Below are 22470 nucleotides of genomic sequence, written 5' to 3'. Positions count from 1 at the left end.
ACTAAAGCTCGATTTGGAGACCGTTCAAAAATTTTGCGGCCTCTGATCCAAAAGCCAGTTATTGGCCAAGATCGCAATCCTTTGATGCATTTGTTTGGATCATTCCTAAAATTCTTGGCCAAGATCGCAATCTTTTTGATCCATTCTTTGGACCATTCTTGGCCAAGATCTTCTGATCCACTCTTTGGACCATTCCTAAAATTCTTGTTAATGATTTGTCTTTGAACAGAGTTATAGGAATATCTACTGATCGAGTTCCGGTAATGTTAGGTTCGCGGTCTGAATTTCTAAAGCTGGCAAAAAACAGAAATCCTGCAATTGTTGGTTCGCGCTGCTTAATTCACAGGCAATAATTAATATCATAAATTTTACCAAGAAACTTGAAGCAGGTATAATCATTGGCTATTAAAGCTGTTAATTTTCTAAAGTCTAGTGCTCTGAGTACTTGCCTCTTTGAGGCTTTGTATGACAACCTCAGTACTGTACATAAAAATTTACTTTTTCATTCCTAAATTCGTTGGGTGTCCAAGGGTAACGTTAAGGAGGCTTTTCGAGCTTATGATCTTTTATCTGATCTTTTAAACATTACGTCATTTTATTAATTCTACGTTTCACTGTATTGTTTGCAAACGATATTTTGTCATTTTTTCTGGCTTTCGTTCCCAAGTAAATTTTTATTGCCTTAAGTAGGAAGGTTTGATAGAAGTCTCACGAACAGCATTTGTTTTTTAATCTTCGGCTATTAGAAGAGAAAGTTCCTATAATGCTTCCATCACCTTCTCGCTTTGCTCGTGAAATGTTCCAGAGGAGCCCAACTTCATATGCATCAGCGACTTTATTTCCACAAAAAAACAAAGTCATTAGATTTGTCTTTGAGGGCTGGATCACTGCTAACAAATGTTCCAATCGGACAGAGCAGAGAGGACCGTTAATAAGGACAACGTGGCACACAACACATTGTGGTAGTTGAATACAATATTTTTCTATGAACTTAAAAACATACCTGATGTAATCTTCACTATACTATCCTGTCTTTGAACTGGAAGCCGACATTTTACTTCAAACACACACTGACACAAACGAAAAATACATTCACAACACCACAAAATAAACCTCTCAGATCAGAACACCGGCCATAAAAATTAAAGAAATGTTTGTACATGGTTCCAATACTGCAGAAGTGGGCAATCTGCGTTATATTTTTTATTCAGAACCACAATAGTGACACTGTTGAAACAAGAAAGAAAAAGTCCGTTATCAATCGATTACTAATCAGCTTCAAACTAAGTAATGTAGGATTTTCATATATTAATTGTTACCAACAGAACCGAAAATAAATCCTGAATACTTCTCTGTTCTCTTTCGACATTACTCGCAACTTTTCGTTGCTAAAGCTGTTTACAATTACATTATTTATTTAATTGTCGAAAGGGTTGTCGGTGTGTTTAAAAGTACTAAAGAAATTAAAAACGGCACTAAAACAATTCATAACTGATTTATTGCCTTACAAGGATCCAATGATGCAGTAAATGACAAGTATTTTATGGTTATAAAGAGACGTTAAATTAAGTATAGTACAAAAGCAAAATAATTATTGAGTAAGAACTGTGGTTTTATAAAGACCAAATTATGTAATAATAATAATAATAATAATAATAATAATAATAATAATAATAATAATAATAATAATAATAATAATAATAATGGTAGTAGTAGTAGTAGTATTATAATTATGATAATGCACTACAATAGTATGCAGAAGTCTGGCTGGAAAGAAATATAAACGCTTGAGAAATGGATATTGTTATTATATTCAAGATTTGAGAATACAAATCTGCATCTAAAATCACAGGAAGGGAGCCGAAAACCAGTATGACCAAGGAGCAGAAAGGTTGAGGAGAGGGCGTGAAATATCCAAGGTTTATGAAAGAGGATGCCAGGTAACAAGAATGAAATATAATCTGTTCAAGATTATTTTTACAGGAGAAGAGCAACAACAAAATTAAGCAACAAGAATGCATTTTAAAATAACACTCGAATATTGTATCTTTCATTTTTGGATCAAAAAAATCCAATATATTTGAATCAAAAATTTTCTTTTGCGCCTTCTATCTGAAGAACTACAAACAGTGGAGCCAAACTCAAACTATCACTTAACGCAGTATGATGTGCTTATTCCGTAGAAAATATGATTTACGGATTGTACAAAAATTTTGTGACCCCTGATCCAAAAACTAACTATTGGCCAAGCCGCAATCTTTTGATCCAATTTTGGTTTTCCTAATTTTTTTGTTTAAATTGTTGAAAGAGAAAGGTGTGTTAATATATTGGCATTTTTAGAGCTCATAAAATTGAGATAAAAATGGATAATGTGTAATGGTAGTGAATTGCATTTTTTTTATCATAGTAAGATCACCCAAAAAGTTTGAAGTTTTTAGAAAGTCAGATAATTAATTTATTAGGAGAGCTCGAAGTAAGTATTTAAATTAACATGTATGAAGATTTTCATTGCTTTAATAAAATAAAAGTAGTTGATAAATGGACTCTAGGAGGCTGAAGGGAGCAGGTCATGTAGCCAAAATCTAAGAAAGTAGAAAATCTTTCAAAGTTTTAACTGGAAGTTTAATCATGAAACGATTATTAAGAAAACCTAGGAGTAGAAAGAAGAACGATATAAAATTGAGTGATTTTAATGCCAAGTATTAGGCTGTATAAGAATCCTCGAACATAGCACATTCCTTCATCAAAAACTGGTATTTTCGAACGGAATCCGTATTGCGATCAGAGATCGAAACGCCAGGACAATAAATAGTATGCCCAAGAAGGTCTAAAGAAAAGTGTCCCAACTTTGTTTTTTCTGAAGAAAGTTTAAGTCATCTTTCGAATAACTTTCCTCCTTAATCTGTCGAATAACTTTCGGGTTGTTTTAATAACTTCATCAATCGTGTCCGATTCCCATACAATGCCATCGAGGTAATAGTATACAGAATATTTATCCAAACCAGCAAGCGTTAACTTCATCAGATCGATCAATGCAGCTGGGGAAGTGATGCATCTTTGTGGTAACGGACAAAAACAGTACTGCTGGTCACCAGGAATCGAAAATATAGTATATAATTGACTCTTTTCAGTCAATTTCACTTGAAAAAACCCACTCGAAAGGTCAGTAACATTAATATACTTTTGTCCACTAGACCGTACGAAAATGTCTTGAATAGGTGGCACGGGGAGGATGCTGGGTACAATCAGTGTCGTAGGTTAGGGGGGCAGAGGGGCCGGGTCCCCCATAGAGGTCCGACAATGTACTTTGATGTTTGTAATTTCTTATATATTTTAATGTTTATATATTTTTTGTTTGTAATTTTTCTCCCCCCCCCGAAACACACATCTTGGCTACGTACTGGGTACAATGCAAGAATTCAACTGTCTGAGAAAAGCAATAAATGTAAAAGATCCGTTTTTCTTAGGAACTAAAATGATTGGACTGTAATAAGGGCTACTACATTCTTTTAATAACCTTTTGTTTAAGTAATTGCTGCACTTGTTCATTGACAGCTTCACTTATATCATACGGAATCGTGTATTGACGGACGTTAACTGGCTGATCAGTTTTTAGTCGAATTTCATGCTCATAGCCACGAGCTTGAGAAAAATTGTCCGGGGACCACCTAAAAACATCCTTGAATTTCGTTATTTAATCATAAAAGCGTTGTTTTTCACTGTCTGAAATTTCAGAATTCACATTTACTCTAGTACAGTCAAACTGATCACTTTTGAGGACCATTCTCAAGTGTAAGGTTAGTACACAAATGTTCTTCTCTATCTCCAACCGTATTATTTAAGATCTTATTGCGTCATAAAAGAAATCGCTTCTCAGTGGGATTAGTTACCATACAGAAGACAAAACCTGAAAAACTGGTGTGACTAAAGTTGCAAATTCATGAGACACATAATTAACATGAGAAGAATCTGGCAACGTTGAAGGTGGAATCTTTCCAAACCTTGTAACTTCTAAAGTCAATTAATTCTGATCTATGTTAGCCTTGTATGCAAGCAAAATATCCTGTCCAAGAAGTGGAAGATGTACTACGTAGGAACCACTTTAAATGGATGAAAAAAATATGTGATCCCAGCCGGAATCGAACTAGAGCTATCTCATTAACTGGCAGAGTGTTCCCCGTAACCCCTTTAAGAAAAGAACTCGTGCCCATTAACTTAGCACCACGTGGAACCATGTGAGAACCTATACACGAAATCTGAGAACCAGAATCAAGAAGAATAGGGCCCTCCTTTCCACTTATAATAGCATTAGTATGTAGTAGAGTTCGTTGTATGTATATAGGGACTTCAACACGCTTAAGAGTCGATGTCCCTTCATCATCAACCCTCTGTACTAGTTTAAATTGCTCCTACAATGCTGAGCAAAATGATTCTCTTTGCCACATTTGTGACAAATTACAGGACGTCTACTAGAATTCCGTGAATTACCACTATTATTGTTGTCACGAGAATCACTGTGTTGTGATCTTTGGCCATTCCCCCTACGAGAGGAAAAATTATTATTATTATTATTATTATTATTATTATTATTATTATTATTATTATTATTATTATTATTATTATTATTATTATTATTATTATGTCTAAATGAATTGCGCTGGTCAGTAATTTTTTCACTCTCATCTACTTTTAGACTAAACTGATTTAGTTGTTTCTGAATTGCAGCTAACTGATCTTTGTATTCCTCTCTCGGCTGTGAAGCGGAAACAGGAGAGTTCAAAGTCCGAGTCGGAACTTGAAAAGGTTGAGTTTGCATAAAATGTGTTTCTTGCACAGCTGCAGTCTCCGGAGGATTTAACTGAATTGAGGAAATTGCTAAGAATGAATTTTTCTTCACGATTTTCTCTATTGCTTTACGTTCAAGCAACACATGAGCTTTTTCTTCCTCAAGTAAATCCTGAAGCAATGCTTCCACAGTATCGTATTTCTTCTTTATTGCCAACCGCATTTATTCAGGAATAGGTCCGTCTATAATAAGCTGAATTTGTTTCGTAACCGGAGCATTTTTGTCATTGCGAAGAATAAGCTTTCTCTTAGCATATACGTACGAAACTACAGATTCAGTCTCATTCTGCTCACGTGCCCTTATTTCCTGTCCCCTTAACTGAGGTAACAAAGAATACTTAAACGCATCAAGAAACCCCTGTTAAATTGCACACATGTCATGTCAGGAATGTCTGACTGTTTTGAAAGTGTGTCAAACCAATAACCCGCAGGACCTTTCATCGAGGAACCTAGAATCCATTTCTTTTTCAAATCCGACCAATTATTCACTTGGGCTAATATTTCAAACTGATCAACATATCTCTCTACATCATCGCCTATCTGCCCACAAAATGGTTCTGGCTTGAGAATATGTGACAAAACCCCTATATTATCTGTCTGTCCACCTTCAGCCATGTCTGATTGAAACAAACTGTAACTATTTTGAAAAACTGAAACAGAGGGATCTTCTATAGTAGATAGCGAATGTGAAAACCGTAAATTTTCTTTAACCTTATCTAAAACTTTCTTGTAAAATGAACATGTCCTGGAGAAGAGGAGGCAATTGGTTCAAAAAATTCGGTTATATCTAATTCATCACTAATGTTCTAGCCTTCCGCAAAATGACACAGCATAAAAATATACTAATTATATGCACATATTAAATATAGCATATTAAAACTACTTTAAACCAAACCACCAGACGAATTCCTGCTAAAATTCAATTATGTAGAGCTGCAAGGTACTACAGAGAAAGAAAAAGAAACACAGCATCAATTCCACTATCTTCCGTCACTGAGAATAGTGTCGACATAGCACTGAAGGCAACCTAAAAATATATTAAAATCGTTGCCCAACAAATTGGGGATGTTGACTTCACCACCAGCTTTATGAAAAACTGGAAACATGAATAAGAAATTGTATAGTTCTTTCATGAAGATGCAAGAACACTAAATTCGGGATGTAGCACTAACAGAGGTAGTATTGCAATTATAAATGATATACACAAAATACATAATTAAAAGATGCACCAGAATTTGGGTACGTAAAATAAAATCTTAGGTCTGTATAGTGAAATGGTTAGTAATGTAAAGTCCCTTCAATATGTCAGCTGATTACAGCACCTTCAAATATTGAGGTAGCTCCATAACCTGTCGTCCAACCAAGTTTCTCCATCAAAATCTTATTCACACTCCCCGACAAACTCGGTGTTCGTGGTTTTATTCAGAGGCTCGTTTTACAAAACCCAGCCCCCTTTCTTCTCTTTTCCATAAAAGGTAGCAAACTTCAAATGATCCCACAATCACGTTGTCTTGACGTAAATCGAAAAATCTGGAAGGTTTAGGACATATACCTTCAAAGTTCAGTACCACAAGCGTTACCCTCACTCAACCTCACAGGAGATGACATCGTCCAACGTGAACTTACCAATATAACTGATATAATAGAAAATAAGGATTTGTGACCAATCCCAGATTCGTGACCAATCGTAACGTTAGGCACGTGAAAAAAATTGGAAACCCAAATGTACTCATATTGTATCAAAATCGAATAAATTTTACGGAGGTTGTTATGGAAAAGTTATTTTCTTACCATAGCAATTATTATAATTTAAAATTGCTACCATGTGATATGCATATGAAGAATATGTCGAGTAGGAGTGAATTTACCTGCTTACCCTTGATCATTTCAGCTCAAAACTGAAGAATTTTCGGGGAGCTCTGAAAAAAAACATACTAGTTGTGCCAAATCAGATAAGTTTTACGAAAATTGAATTGGAAAATTGTTTCCATATCACATGACATATAGTATATATGGAAACTTGAACATGGGACAAATGTTGCTAGTTTATAGTTAACGAATTTCAGTAGAACACAGCAGTATTATTTTTCAGTGTTGTGGAAAGGCATATTCAAAGTTTGATCAAAACCTAATAAATTTTCTGAAAGTTATGGAATGGATAGATAAGCACACAGTTTTCCTATGCTTACTACCAAAATCGGAGAATAGTTAGGCTATTTATTCTCCACCATATCGCTTGAAATTGTAGTTAAATCATCTCATCGTTTTTGGTGAATTACACTTTCAAGCAGTAGGGATAATTGTGTTGAAAATGTATACCATATTAGAAAATATACACTTTTGCGATTTTCTTGAAAATATATTTTCTAGAAAAGACATGCTTAATATTATTTTTCAAATTAATTTTGTAAATATACTCTTAGCCTCTGATTAATTTTAATCTCTCGAACAATAAGAGTAAGCCTTGCTTCTGAAACAAAAGAAGACGTTTTGTATCTCAAAAGTCGGAGAATTCGTAAGAAGAATTTATCCTAAAATATAATTTTTCTCTCTTAAATTGGGATAAGTTTACCCATATTTGCCAATTTCAACCTCAAGCTCCGCAAATAAATACGAAAATTTATAAAATTTTTACTATGTTGAATCAAAATGAAACAAATGTTGGGAAAGTTAGTTTGGAAAATTATTTTCTTATTATGTTTTCTGTATAATAATACTTAAAAGTGGGGATCGATTTACAGCCTGTTCTTACCCCATTTTAACTCCAGGTAGTGAGTATGATCGAGAAGTCTTTAAGATAACATACACCGTATTGTGTTAAAAAAGGTTAGTTTTTACAAAGTTATAGCGTAAGTTTAATTATCATAGTATATGTATGTACAAATTTACAACATGCGGTTGATTTTACTTTTTGGATCAAAAGATCCAATACATTTCATTCAATCAAAATTTTTTTTGACACTTTATATCTGGAGAACTACATACAGTATAGCCAAATCCAAACTATCACTTAACTCAGTATGATGTGCTTATTCCGCAGAAAATACGAAAACTTAATTTAGAGGCCGTTCAAAAATTTTCTCTCAACTGATCCAAAACTAATTATTGGCCAAGATCGCAATCTTTTAATGCATTTTTGGACCATTCCTAAAATTCTTTGCCAAGATCGCAATATTTTGTTCCATTCTTTGGATCATTCCTAAAATCCTTGTTTAAATATCACTTCATTCTTCACGAAATTTGACCACAAAAAGTTACTTTCATTTTCTAAAGTTAGAGGAAGACACATTCAAAATTTCATTGAATAGATCTGATTTTTAGGAAAGTTTTCATGGGACAGCCACACAAATGTTGGTTGAGTCGAATAATAGAAACTTGCTTACATTTACTTAAATAATTAATGTCCTGCTCTATTAAAAATACTTAAGAGAAACACTCGTTATGTTTCATAACAATTGTAAAAACATTATGAAATTTATGGTAGAACATTTTTTCTTGGGACGAATCGAAACGTCACTACAAATCAATATTAATTCCAATACAATAGGAATTTCTGGTGCGATTCGAGGTCATGCGAATTTATGGTGGAAAATGTCGCATTCGTGCATTTTCGAGGGTTTCTCCCATTTTCTCTCACATTCTCGTTGAACCAATTCTTTCATAATCATTCACTTTCATAAATGATCTCTTTCTTCATTTTAAAGATTATAAATATGAAACATTAAATCAATTTAAACATTTCATTCTTATTTCTCAATATATGAATACATCTTCTTGTCTTTGATTGATGTCAATCCCAAACAATACTTTCAATTGAGAAGCCTAACAAAGCATACGTTATTCATTATGAAACCTAATAATTTTCATGAAATATATAGATAAACATGTATTTTTAAGAAAACTTGAATTTTAAAAAAATAATTCCAAACAGTAGGAAAAGTCTTAAGTCTGAAACAGAACACACTCACAGTTTCATGAAAATCGGAAAATTCTTGTAAAATTTGTAGTGGAATATAATTATTAAAATAGGAGGTAACAAAAATAAAAAAAAATCTATACGCAAACTTTGCACTAAAATCATAATTTTAATGTCTCATGAAAAGATGTTAATTCCTAGAAAATAAATAATGAATAAATTTTTCCTCAAGACAGGATAAATTTTCCTTTTGCCTCGACCTTCAACATAAAAAATGAAAATAGGTATTAATCTTAATTCTTAAAGAGTGCATTCACTATGTTACACAATAAATCGGGTATTTTTTAAACGAAATTTATCGTGTAATATATTATTATTGTATTGAAACAAAGGTGAATTAATACTTTCATCTTTTTTTAACTTAAACTCCAAACAATAAAGTTACGTGAGAAGCTTCAAAATAGTATTCGCCATACTTAATTAAAATCAAAGATTTTTTACGGAAAGTATAGCAGAAAGTTATTATGTATCGTTACGATCAAAAGTGAGTTCCCATTCCCACCTACTGCTCTGCAGAGTATGTGACTATGATTTAAGTATAGTAAGGCAATGAAATTAATTCCTCCAGTTTAACATCTCATGATTATGTCCTTTAGGCTAACGAAGGTGGATGATTAAATGACACGATGTTGTTCCAATAAATTCACTTCGCTGGTTATCGTACCATAGATGCCACGCACCAGAGGTAAGTGTTCTACCACTGAGTTCCCGTTCCCCACTTGATAGAGTTATTAATTTGACTAGAGAACTAAGGAATTGGTTTATATACTTAAGGCTCAGATTCACAGCATCAGCGAAGTATAAGGTCAAGAAAGATTTCAATTCTCAATTTCTGGATTTCTTGTCTAATACGTTAAGGTAAGCACCACAATATGTATTAATCAGTGAAACATACTCATTTATTTTTATTTTAAAAAGCCGACTCAGTAATCTATTTAAAGCTATATTCATCTCCATAGACAAGATAGAGGGAAGAGAAAGAAAGAGATATAACATCTGTAATATCTATTTGATTCACTAAATGACTATACTCGAACTACAAGGCAAGCTAAAGAAGAGCAAGGAGATATAAAAATATGAACTTCTGAAAATGTCCTGAAGAGGTGTAAATATGATTAAATTTGCCAATATAATAATTTAATTTCTCTCGTTTCTCTTAATTTTAGTATACTTATCACTATTTTAGTAGGATTACGAGAGAAATGGAACACATTTCCTTCAAAATTTAAACCAGAAAAAAATTGCTGCTTCCCGACCGTAATTTGAACACACAACTCCTTCAATATCTATCTAACACTCTACCACTCAGCTAAATACAACACCTTTGCAATACTTCAAAACTTCATACTACTGCAACGTGTAATGCAAGCTTAACCAGATTTCATGTATTTACCTATTAGAAATATATATAAACGACTGTTTTCCTATGATTAAACATCGTATTGGTATCGGTTATAACCATAAATGTCCAAAACTAATTGATAGTAGTTTTTGTATTATCTTATATATAAAGTTAAACATTGTTTCTTTGTCATTCCATATTGATGGGCTTTTCCAAAGTTCTCCCTTTTCTTCCGACATCCTTATTCCACTACTTCTTTCATTGTCTCTCTTCTCCATTAATTTCCGTCTCCTTTAACCTAAAAGGCACAAACGTGAGAAGTAAAATTAGAAGTTTTATTTCACTTTTTGTCCATGCAATTCTACACTATTGATGGTATACTTATAGGTAGTGATGTGAGGTGGAAGATTTTCCACAGAAAATTTTCCATTTCGAAAAATTTTCTAAAAAATTTACCACTATATTTCTCGGGAAAATTTTCCGTTCTAAAAAATATCAGCAATCAAGTAACAATTCCTCAGCGATCAAACAACTGACTAAATTCATGTTTAGAAATGTTAAAAAGTGAAAGATCGTTTAAATAATCTGAAAAGTTTCATGGGTAAGACAATTTTCAGTACTATGTAGAAAAAGTGAAACAATTTTTCATGAATCGAAAAATTGTCTGTCCTGTATGGAAAAATTAAAAATTTACGTGTCGGAAAATTTTCATCATTTTGAAGCAAAAAGTAAATCGGGAAGATTTATTGCTCTGTGGAAACAAGTGAAAGGAATTTTCATAGATCGGATAAGCTTCATTGCGATGTAAAAACAACAACAACAAAAAAAAACAACTTTTCGTAAGCTGGACAATTTTGGATATTATGTATAGTGTTATTAGGTGGAAAATTTTCCGCTTCATTTAACTGCACATTAAGTTACAAAGTTGAATTCCTGAAGAGGAAAGTTAGCAAAATTTTCCAATTAGCTTCGGGAACCGGAATTTTTTTTTTTTAATATTTCAAGTTGGGAAGTAAAAATTTACATATTATTTTCTCTCTCTCTCTCTCTCTCTCTCTCTCTCTCTCTCTCTGCGAGTTCCTTCGTTGATAAGGGGTTGGCATACGCACCTTTGGCATGGGATACCTGGCTTCGATTCCCGGCGGGAACTCATGTGGTTCGGATTCCACGTTAATCAGTAGGTAACGTTTCATATAGCCTCGCTGCTGAATGGGACGTTAAACTCAAAACCAACTCATTCAACTCTCTCTATTTCTCTCTCTGTGTGTGTAAAATGCAGGGAACATACATCGAGTTCGTAGAGTACAAGTATCCCATTCTGTTATTTAAAATTTAAATTTATTAAAAGTGATGAATATTTTCCGATTCATAAAAACATTTTCTACTTATTCGTACATCGTTGTTTAGTCGTAAGATTTATTGGTAATAAATATTGTCTAAAAAAATTCATGAAGTAAAAATCTAACGATTCTTCATTTTTTTTAAAAAGGTTTCAGAAACTTCAATCCGTTCTTTCCTCAGAATCCACCTTTGATCTCACAAAATTATATTTCGTCAGTTTAATACGCGTAAGACGAAGTTTTCTCATAGCTTTACTACTTTTCTAGATTTACATACTGCAACATTTATAAATAAGTAGAGATAATATAAAGTGCCTACTGTAAATTTTTGACTTCCCAAAACTTGGATTTAAGTAACCCATGAAAACAAATTATCACCATTTTCTGAAAAAAAATATTCATATATTCATTCAGTAGTTGAGCTTTCAATAAAATAATAAAAGAAACGTAAAAAGCTGCACTGTTAGCTTGCGTTCTAAAAGCAACATAAAATTTCATTTTAATTTACAAAATTATATATATAAATATGTATTTGTTCTATCAAATTGGTATTATTTCTAATATATTTTTAAATATAATAATGGTAGTTTTACAATACAAATATCTGCTCTAAGATGATTGTACAAAATTCCAATATTGAAATTATGAATTGCGACGTTAAACACAATAAAATCAAAGCATTTCTTCTTATTTCCTGTTACAAAAATAATCTTCATAAGGAACTTTTATGTAGTTATTTCATTAGATGTACATGGGCAGGCCTATATGTGAAGAAAAAGTGGAATTTTCTGGTTTTGAAATATTTGATAAATTCAGAAAGGTTTCTTTTCGATTTCATGTTACATTTTAAATATTGTAATGGGATATTTACTCTCTGCGAACTCCATGTCCCTTTCCTGCACTTTACACACAGATAGACTCTCTCTCTTTCTCACACACACACACACAGAGAGAGAGAGAGAGAAAGAAACACTGTAAATTTTTACTTCCCAACTTGAAATATTAGAAAATTTTCCGGTTCCCGAAAGCTAATTGGAAAATTATAATTTGTTGCTGTCTAACTTTCCTCTACAGAAATTGAATTTTATAGGAATAAATATAGTGGAAAATTTTCCACCTAACATCACTCTACATAATATCCAAAATTTTTCCGGCTTACGAAAATTTTTTCCATTTGTTTCTACATCGCAATCAAAATTTTCCGATCTATGAAAGTTCCTTTCACTTGTTTCTACAGAGCATTAAAACTTTCCGATTCGCAAAAAAATGTTTTACTTTTGGCTAAAAAATGATGAAAATTTTCCGACAAAAAGTTTTTCGATTTTTCATACAGGACAGACAATTTTTCGATTCATGAAAATTTGTTTCACTTGTTCCTCCATAGTACTGAAAATTATCTAAGCCATTAAAATTTTCAGATTCTTTAAACGATATTTCACTCTTTAACATTTCTATACATGATTTTAATCAATTTTATGAACACTGAGGAATTGTTACTTGATCACTGATATTTGTTTAGAACGGAAAATTTTCCGGAAAAATATAGAAGGAAACTTTCCACCTCACATCACGGCTAAACAACGATGTAGGAATAAGTGGAGCATGTTTTTATGAATCGGAAAATTTTCCGGAAAATTTTCATCACTGCTTATAGGATAGATCTGACACTTCTAAGCCACTTTAGAGAAGAGACTTTACGCCATTGATAATTAGAGTTAGAAACTTAGTTTCCGTACAAGTCATATTGTATTTCACGTCACAGTTACATATATAAAACAGTTTGAATCTGTTAACTAATGGGGGTTTAGTATGATGGTTAACTGTAATAATAATTACAAACAACACTAAAATTACAATAACAATTACCTAAAAGTAAAATTTAACGAAGAAAGATAATTGACAGGATCAGTGCAGTAGAGCTAGAGATTTCGGCGCCCGGGGCGAAGTAGAATTCGACTCCCTTACATTCACCTTACCAAACATTTTTAAAAAAAGAAATAAGATAAGCAGCTTTTGTTGTTATACTACGCTGATTTTTTTTATCAAACTGCTAGGACAGACCAGTGCAGTACTAAAACGATCAGTATGTGTAGGAATATTTTCAAAAAGCTCATTTTGGACTTTTTGTTAACCTTGACAAAACTACCGTTGGTTGTATGCAAATCCAATTCAAAAATAATTATGAAAATTTACAACTATTTACAATGTTTCATACGATAAGAAATGAAATTTCAGGACATTAGAAACTATGAGCTTTTGTTTGAAATGGGTGGCAGCATCAATTTCCAGCAAAAATTGTAAACTTTTGAAATTTTTTTCTGTATGTGACCACAAAATTTTTCGGTTGTTTCCGGTATAAATAATAATGTGAAATGGAGCAAAAATTCAGGAGGAGCATTCTTTGCGAATTCCTTAATATTGATCTTTGGAGGTGAAAAATATGTTTAATGTTTGTATTTACAATCCAAAACAGTTTGACTACTGCATGTATTTGAAACTATAGTAATTCTTAATTTCTTTATAGATGAAAATTCTGAATTTAAGGTTATTAACTATTAGTTAACATATTAAAAATACACTAACTCACATACACACACGTATATATATATATATATATATATATATATATATATATATATATATATATATATATATATAATATGTGTATATCTTTTGTATGATAGATAGATAAAATATCACATAATTAGATACGTATGCACAAACAAAAGAAATCCTGGCTTTGCAAGTAGTTGATGAAGAAATAATCCCAATAAATTCCTTCAAATTAGAAGCATTTCATATGTAAATAAAAAAAACTGGCAATGATCAGTCTTTGAAAAAGACGAAAATCGTTGGGTTAAGTTATGACCGGTTAACCCTTTATTGGGCAGTGTTGTTCTCAAGCAATATCGCATTATATTGCGTTATCCGCATCAATTATAACTTCAGTGTTCGTCTGATTGGCATTATTACTTTCATACATTATTCATATACATGATTTGCGTGTCGCTTCTTTAGATACTTCTAATCTTCGTCAACAGGGGACAGTCAAATTTAGTATTGTAGAAGCTTTTTCTCCTACGTTCCTCGAAAGTTGTTTTCTTATTATTTTTTTTTATTTGTGGTGTCTTGCTCTGTAGGAAAATATTTCAACGAAACAGTTGTAATTACTGAGAGTATTCTTATGGTATTTTACAATAATAGGGCAATGCTGCTCAGTAGCTACACATAAGACCTATTTCATGGCAATGTTGCTTTGAAATACACACCCTTTATTTTGTAACCAAAGTACAAAAGTACTTTAAAAATTATGAAATTATGATCATCAAAACATGGTTTAACCATAAAAGCAAACTAAATATGTTAATGATAATGCTAATAATGCTGGCCAAGTAAAGGGTTAATCTCCTACTCTACAACTGCTTCAAGTCCGAAAATATTATTCCCCCTTGTTTACTTCCATTTTTATTAGTTCCGCGCAAACAGCAGCTTGCGCGTGTCTCTTCACTCCTATCATTTTTCATAACTTCATTCTCACCGTTATGATTAATCCGATTGGGTAAGTAAGCGTGATTAACGAACAAAAATTACCATTATGAAAACACCGAACACGTATTTCAGACTTTGACCATTTCTAATTTTGAAAACGCTCTTGCGTACACTATAAGTCATTACATGCCGGCATGTATATTATATCGTCATTAAGAGATCGTATATATTAAATTCCTTTAAGTAATAAATAAAAACTTGTTATGAGTCTTATTGAAACGTTTGGATTGCGAGCAAAACGAGCAAGAAACTTTTTTACAAACCTATTTTTTTGCAAACCGACAATATTGATTTAATAGGGCGCCAATACTTTTTCTGGGCGACGCATCATTTACTCATTTCCGACACTTTCTCTCTCTTCTTGCTCGTTCGGCGCTCTCTCGCTACCAGCGCCCGGAGTGACCGCTCCGCTCGCCCCCCTCATGCTACGGCTCTGTACATGATGGGACCGTCTGCCGTTTACAATTTGACCCCTTTGGTAGAATTTCTTCACGTAAATCTGGTAAATTAAACCACTTGTTACGGAGAACATGAAAAGCATACTTTACTTTAAAATATTTCAATACCTAACTAATATTCCTCCACATCCTAATACATTTTAAGGAATTGAAAAACAAGTCTACCATCTTTTCTTCTTCCTAGGCTGCGGGGTCAACATTAAAACCTCACGCCAATGAAATGTTTCGAGACATTGGATTAGTCTTACATGTAAGGTTTTAAATTATCTAACGGTTTTTGTACAATAAATGGTCTGCATAGGTAAGAAGTTACTGCAGTGAATTTCTATTCAGGCGGTCCAAATTCCAATCCAACAGGTCCGAGTTTTTTCTTTCTTTTTTCAACATGGTTAAATTTCAATTCCAATTTAAATCCATACTGTTTGATATGTAAGATCTCATGTGGAGATGGAAGGAGATGTTTGAATGACTAGAATGACAGAAAATTGGAGTAGGTCCATGATTATAGGCAAAGATTTGCATACTTATTTCCTTCAATTATTCCAGATTTGATATCAGTTAATTTCAACCATTTTTAACTCATGCATGATCAGTGTTTTTTTTTCTCATACGCAGTGTGTAGTGAAATAATTCATCATACACACAACGAATTATCATATTATTAATTTACTGCATTCATTGGACAACACGCTCCAACTAGTAGAGGTAAATCTTAGAATGGAGAAATTTCCGTGCATCAAGCTTATTTTAATGTTCCACAGGCTTACCAACTATAGTTTTCTGCTTGAAATGTCAGATGTAAGTTGGGTTGCAACTTTCCAGGCGTTTGAGATATCCGCGAAAGCAATGGACCCGACCTAACGGAATTGTAGCAGTCAGGAGGGGATTACTTTTGCTGTTGACTGTAAAAAGTAGTTTTATCATTGTTTAGAAGTAAGTTACAATTACAGATATGCTCTGCAATATCCATTTATTTATGTGAATATTGTTTCTTATACTATTGTGCCCTTTATATAACACCGAGACAGTGAAGTATAATGTCTACTTAATATTATAAATAACTTGAAACGTGGCTTAGTTTAACTTAATGTCTTATATCTCCACTGAGGAATGACCACGTGTTCTGGAAACACATGCTAAACTGTCTATGGTTGAAGAACACTTACATAAGTTTTTGAAAAATATACCGAGGTACCTGCTGTAAAGAGTGATACTTATTAATACAGAATATTGTTCGAAGAATACATACTCAGTTTCAGAAAACATAGAATAATAGCACACAATGTATTTTTCTTTAATTCTTATTTCTTTTCCTTTCTGGATACATCTTCTCATAGACTTTGTGCTCTGATAGTAGCGAAGAGTACAAGGACCACAGAAGTAGTTGCCACTATTATATAGTAATGATTGTAATATTTTAAGGAAAATTATAGGAATACTGGCTTTCATTCTATTACAGTTTTAATTTCCTTAACGTGTTGGTTGAGCCATTTATTGTCTGTACATGATGTGCAAATTAGCTTGTCAGAATATGAAATATATGGTAAAAATAATAAAAATTAATTGGTAAACTTGAGTGGGTCTATTTTCAACTAGCTAGCAAAAGGGGCTAGCATGGTGACAGACAAACAGAAAAGACTCTTGCACATGTATACAATTGTCTAGACAATTTTGAGCCTTTGAAGGTCAAAATTCTTACTACTTTTATAGTGATTTAAAGTAACATTATGAAACCACAACTGAACCATTTTGATCGATGGTCTTCTGCAATTATTCCGTCAATATCATAATCCTGTCGTTATAAGTGTTCTGTAATTTCTGGTTTTAAAAAATTGCGCGTGGCTTTCACAGGCCTCTTTTGAAATTGATATTTAGGGAGTTCTGCAGAGACCGATGCAATAATAACTTTTCGGTGTAAAGTTCGGGCTATATGGTAGATGCATTAAAACCTTCAAGCCAAGTTCTCTTAATTTTTGACGGTTCGTTCGTTCTTTAGATATATAGTCTGGAGTTGTCAGCATCGTATACGAAACTCTTCCTGTCGAAAAGTTTCAGACATATCTTTTGAATTGCTAGTTGCAGTTGCGCTAATTATCGAAAATGCAACTTCAGGTCTATCGTTGTGCCCGCCAGCAGCTCATAATGCACGATACCCTTTCAATCCTAACAAAAAACAGTACAACCTTCCTTGGCGTCAGTGTGGGCTTTGCAACAGATTGTAGACCTTCTCCTTACTTCGACCATGATCTTATTCGCACATGGCTGTACTAGGTTATCCATTTTTCATCATTCGTGATCAACCACTTCAGAAATGTCTTGAGTTTGTTACATTTCAGTAGGCTCGCAGATAGAAATTCGATCGAGTAAATGTTTCTAGTGAAATGGTTTGGCTTCGAAACATTGAACTTTGTTTTGAGACCAGCTTTACAAATGGTTTAATAATGTTAGGCTAGATTGATAGTTCATTGGCGACGTCATGACTGTTTACGTGCCACATTTGCTCGACTTTTGCCAAAATATCATCCACTTTTGCTGTGATTGCTAATTGCGAGTAGTATCTTGGATATTAAAAATTTCCAGAACGATAGAGACTAAGACATCTTTTAACTGTTGCTTTGATAATGTATCTTTGCTCATAAATAGCACAAATTTCTTCAAGGATTTGTGCAGCACTTGTGCCATTTTCGGAATAAAATTGTAAGATGTAACACTGTTTTGTGAAAGTTCACTCATCTTCACGACGCAGTACCTTGCACGTGATTACAATTACTCCAGCACTTTTTTTTACACATCTACTAGCTTCAATTGTCAGCTGTCAAACGACGTTAGTTCAGACTGGCCACGACTCTTATATCCTGAAATTTGAGATTATAACGTCCTTTCGTGCGTAAAATAGTCACTATGTTTTTTATTCTACCTGATTTATAAAACCGAGAAGGTGACCTTATTTAAACCTAAATCAGCCCTTAATTCAGATATTTGTATGTGGAACTTGTTGTTCAGAAAAGGGCAATTAGAGATTGCTTGAGATAATTCAAGCCATCCTTGACCCTATATACATTTCTCTCGCAAATTTCGTAATGTTCACATCAAAGTATGTTGCAGAAACTCCTTCACCGTATAATAACATCAAAATAATTCGCACGTTACAATTATATGATTTATTTAACAGTTATATACGGAACTTTCGTTAGTGTTTCATACAAGTCGTTCCAAATTTGGTACTACATTCGATGTTCCAACGTGGAAGGTGGCTTTAAGCTGGAAATCTTTTTCCCCTCTTGCTTCTAGAAATTGAGCATTGAGAGATCAGGGAAACATTTTAATTACAATTTCTGACAGAAAAAGAGTGAGAAGTCCACCTGGCGGCTCAAATGATAGATGTTGGGATACGGCAGGATAGGGCTCATTGGTCGGTTGTTACATGTAGCTATTTTAGTCTAAACCAAAAATAAATTCCTAACTACATCACTGACAAACAAGTCGTGACATTAAACCGGCAGAACAAATCGACGACGTTGTCTCAAAGTTTGTTATTCTCGAAAGCTCCTTCCATTTCCGACAAACAATCGACATCTTTTCTCCAAAATAGATTCCTTGCGACTTCGCTCAAGAAAATGTCAGTATATTGAAAACAACCGAGTAAATTCAGAATGCTAATAAAATAGCTTCTTAGTGACGTTAGCAGACAACTCGACATTGAAAAATGCCGGATAGATTGAGATGGCTGATAACAAATATGAAGACCATTTATTAATATCTCTTTTACTATCGAGATACAAGCCTTACAGGGGCCATTATAAACAGAAAGGCTAGCACGAACAAGATTACACTTTTCTTTCTCAAAAGAAGTTCATAAAGATACATGCCACCGCACTTAACTTTTTCTCTCACAATTTATTACATTGAATTATGTAATTCTGCAATTATTACGGAAACATTTATTTCTGCAATTCAAACAGAATTATAATAGGCACTTTCGGAAAACATCGTCCGAAGGAAAAACACTAAAAGAGTAAACTACCTTTCGTAAATTTTTTGATGACTAATAAGTTCTCTTCATTTATTAAATATGAACAAAGTCGCCAAGTCAATTTTGAGTAAATCGTCCGAGAACAAGTCACTCTAAGAGCAAACTATGCCTTGTGAATGTTCTCATGCAATGATGAATTTAGAAAGTTTTTCCAGGGGAGAATTTCAACACAAGGAGGTGAAAAGTAGTATTGTGAAAATACTAGGAATCCACATTGAACTCGATACGAGATATGATCCCGAAGTAAACTTCGTAGTTACGGGGGGGGGGAGAAACCCCTGAAACTATCACTGTTCAAATGAGTAATGGATAATGTCATCTGTAATGTTAATAAAAGTTTTATTTATGAAATACAAACAAAATTGCCTGAATCCTTTTAGCTCAGGCAGACCAGTGCGACTAATTCGGAATAAGCTGATTTCTCGCTCACTTGTTCAGATCAGGCTTAGAAACAATACTGAAAAAAATCATTGATGTTGGCTGTAGGGAACGGCCATCATGTTTAAAAAGCCGTTTCCGGTTTGAAGTTTTTAAACAATTTTCGAAGTTTTAGCAAGAATTATGAAATCAAGAAAAATGTGAAATGGGGTACATGGCGACCAAGACCACCATCTTAAATTTGAAAAGAAAACAGAACATGTCATATATCAGATAACACCGGTGTGAGCTTTTGAATCGAGATGTGTAATTCTTTCTTTCATATGTTGTATAGTTTGCATGTTATGAAAACTGAAAATTTAAAAAGTCTGATTGTTACTGACAGAATGTCTTATTGTTGCAGATGGATTAAGATCCTATGACAAATAAGCAAAAGTTACCTTGGTAAAAACTATACTTATATCGGGAGAACGCATTTTCAGGCACATTGCAGAGTACTACGATAAACGGCACCCAGACATCCAGTACAGCACAGCATGCTCGAGTGTTCGATAGTCAAATTTCGAGAAACTGGCATTGTGCAAGATAGGGCACGTAGTGAGTGACACCAATGAGGAGACGGCAACGACGATTCTAACATCGGTTGTGAAGAATCCCACACACAGTACTCGTCGTCTCTCACTGGAAAGTGATATCATTCAGTCCTCCACTGACCAGATATTGCATACCAATCATTGGTATCCTTATAAACTGCACATGCAACATAAACTAAGTGAGAATGAACCAGATCGACGGGTAAAGTTCTACAAGTTTGCTACAAGCCAATACAAACTAAATCCTTCGTTTACATGTATTCAGTGACGATTTCTATTTCTGTTTGAATGGGGAGGCCAACCGGCATAATTGCCTACTAGTGTGACAAAATTTGAACTCGGTTGGTTCGCGTAAGGAATAAACACATGCAATGGTAATGATGTGATTTTGGCATACATGACACCTTCATCCATTTTTGATTGACACTTTCTTAGCAGTGGTATCAGTGTTTGGCAATCCTGCAGGAAAATACGTCTCCGCCCCTTCTGAATCCAAACGGTAACTTTTCTTCTTATTTTCAACAAGATGGGACCACTTTCCACTAGGCTAAGGTCTGAGCCAACGATTCGATTCACAAATCCCAGGGAATTGGATTGGTCGGCGTGGTTAAGTGGAATGGTCGCATAGATTACTTGACTTCACACTTCCTAATTTCTATCTGTAGGGCCATCTGAAACAGAGTTTTGATGTCGATAAATCTCGAGATAATAAAGAACCTACAGGACCGCATTCAGTATGGGTGTGTCCATATTTCACTTGAAATTCTCTTGCGTGTGAAGTCGGAATAGGTTAGGAGAATACCAGAGTACATTAGGTGGAATGGATACAACAAAGAACATGCGCTGCAGCGTTCCCTTGGTGGATGATGGTCAAACTTTCAGCGTTCGTGCAATGTGTTGCAATGTGTAAATCATAAGATGTGAAGAAAATAATTATACAATTGGATTCCTGAGCTCACACCGGTGTTACTTGATATGCGATATGCCCCACTTCCATTTCAAAATCCATTGAAACCTTGGAATAAATCTTCAACAAAGAAGAGCGGACTGCCTGTTTCTGAAAGGTAACAGTTAAATTCATTCTCCAAGGATAACCTGGAGATTAGTTTTTAGAGGAAGACGAATGCTGATGCATTTGCAACATCTACAAAGTTTGCCCTATTGGTCTCTACGGAGATGGAAGGAACCTTTATCATCTACAAAGATGTTTTATCTCCAAACAGAAACGCGTTTATATCTTACAACTTAGAGGTGCTTAATGCTGTTAAATACAAAAGATTTATGTGTTCCCTTTGTAATATAGATGTGTCCTTTATATAAGTTGTTTTGAACACCATATACTTGAGTTTCCTTGGGTTCCCTCGTTTCCTCTAATTTCTATCATTTCACCATCATTATCCATCTCATCATCTCCGTCTTCCTCAGCCTCAGTACATAATCGTGGGGCGTTAAACTTAAAACTAGTTCTCTTTGAATTAGATAAAAGGATAACTATCAAAATCGTTTAGGGTAATAGCATCTTTTTTGCTATTTGTTGCTTTATTTTTAGCACTTTTTCCCTTCTATTTTCCTATGGATTCACCTTAAAGATGCACACCCTCCTTATAATACTCCTTAGCATCTCAATTGTATCATCGCTTTTCTATAACCTAAATCATTTCCAACCTATTAACATCTACTTAGAGTATTTCATCAGGTGCAACTATGGCTGGGTAAAACCTGAAAAATGGTAAATACAGAAAGAAAATGAAATATCTTTAGTTCCAATTCCTGCATTAAAACCACCGTTACCCGAAAACATTTTGAAACTAAAAGTATGTAAATACCAAAAATTTTGCTATTTATGTTGCAGCTGCTTAAATATTTGCTTGAATTTCTTTATTGCATGCTTTTACTGTAAAGGATTAGGATTTCAAAATTCGATACCTTCTATACAACCGAGGAAGGAAACATGTT

This window comes from Thermobia domestica, chromosome 15 (assembly GCF_964235325.1).
Source record: "Thermobia domestica chromosome 15, izTheDome1.hap1.1, whole genome shotgun sequence".
Lineage (NCBI taxonomy): Eukaryota > Metazoa > Arthropoda > Insecta > Zygentoma > Lepismatidae > Thermobia > Thermobia domestica.
This window is presented reverse-complemented; position numbering follows the sequence as displayed.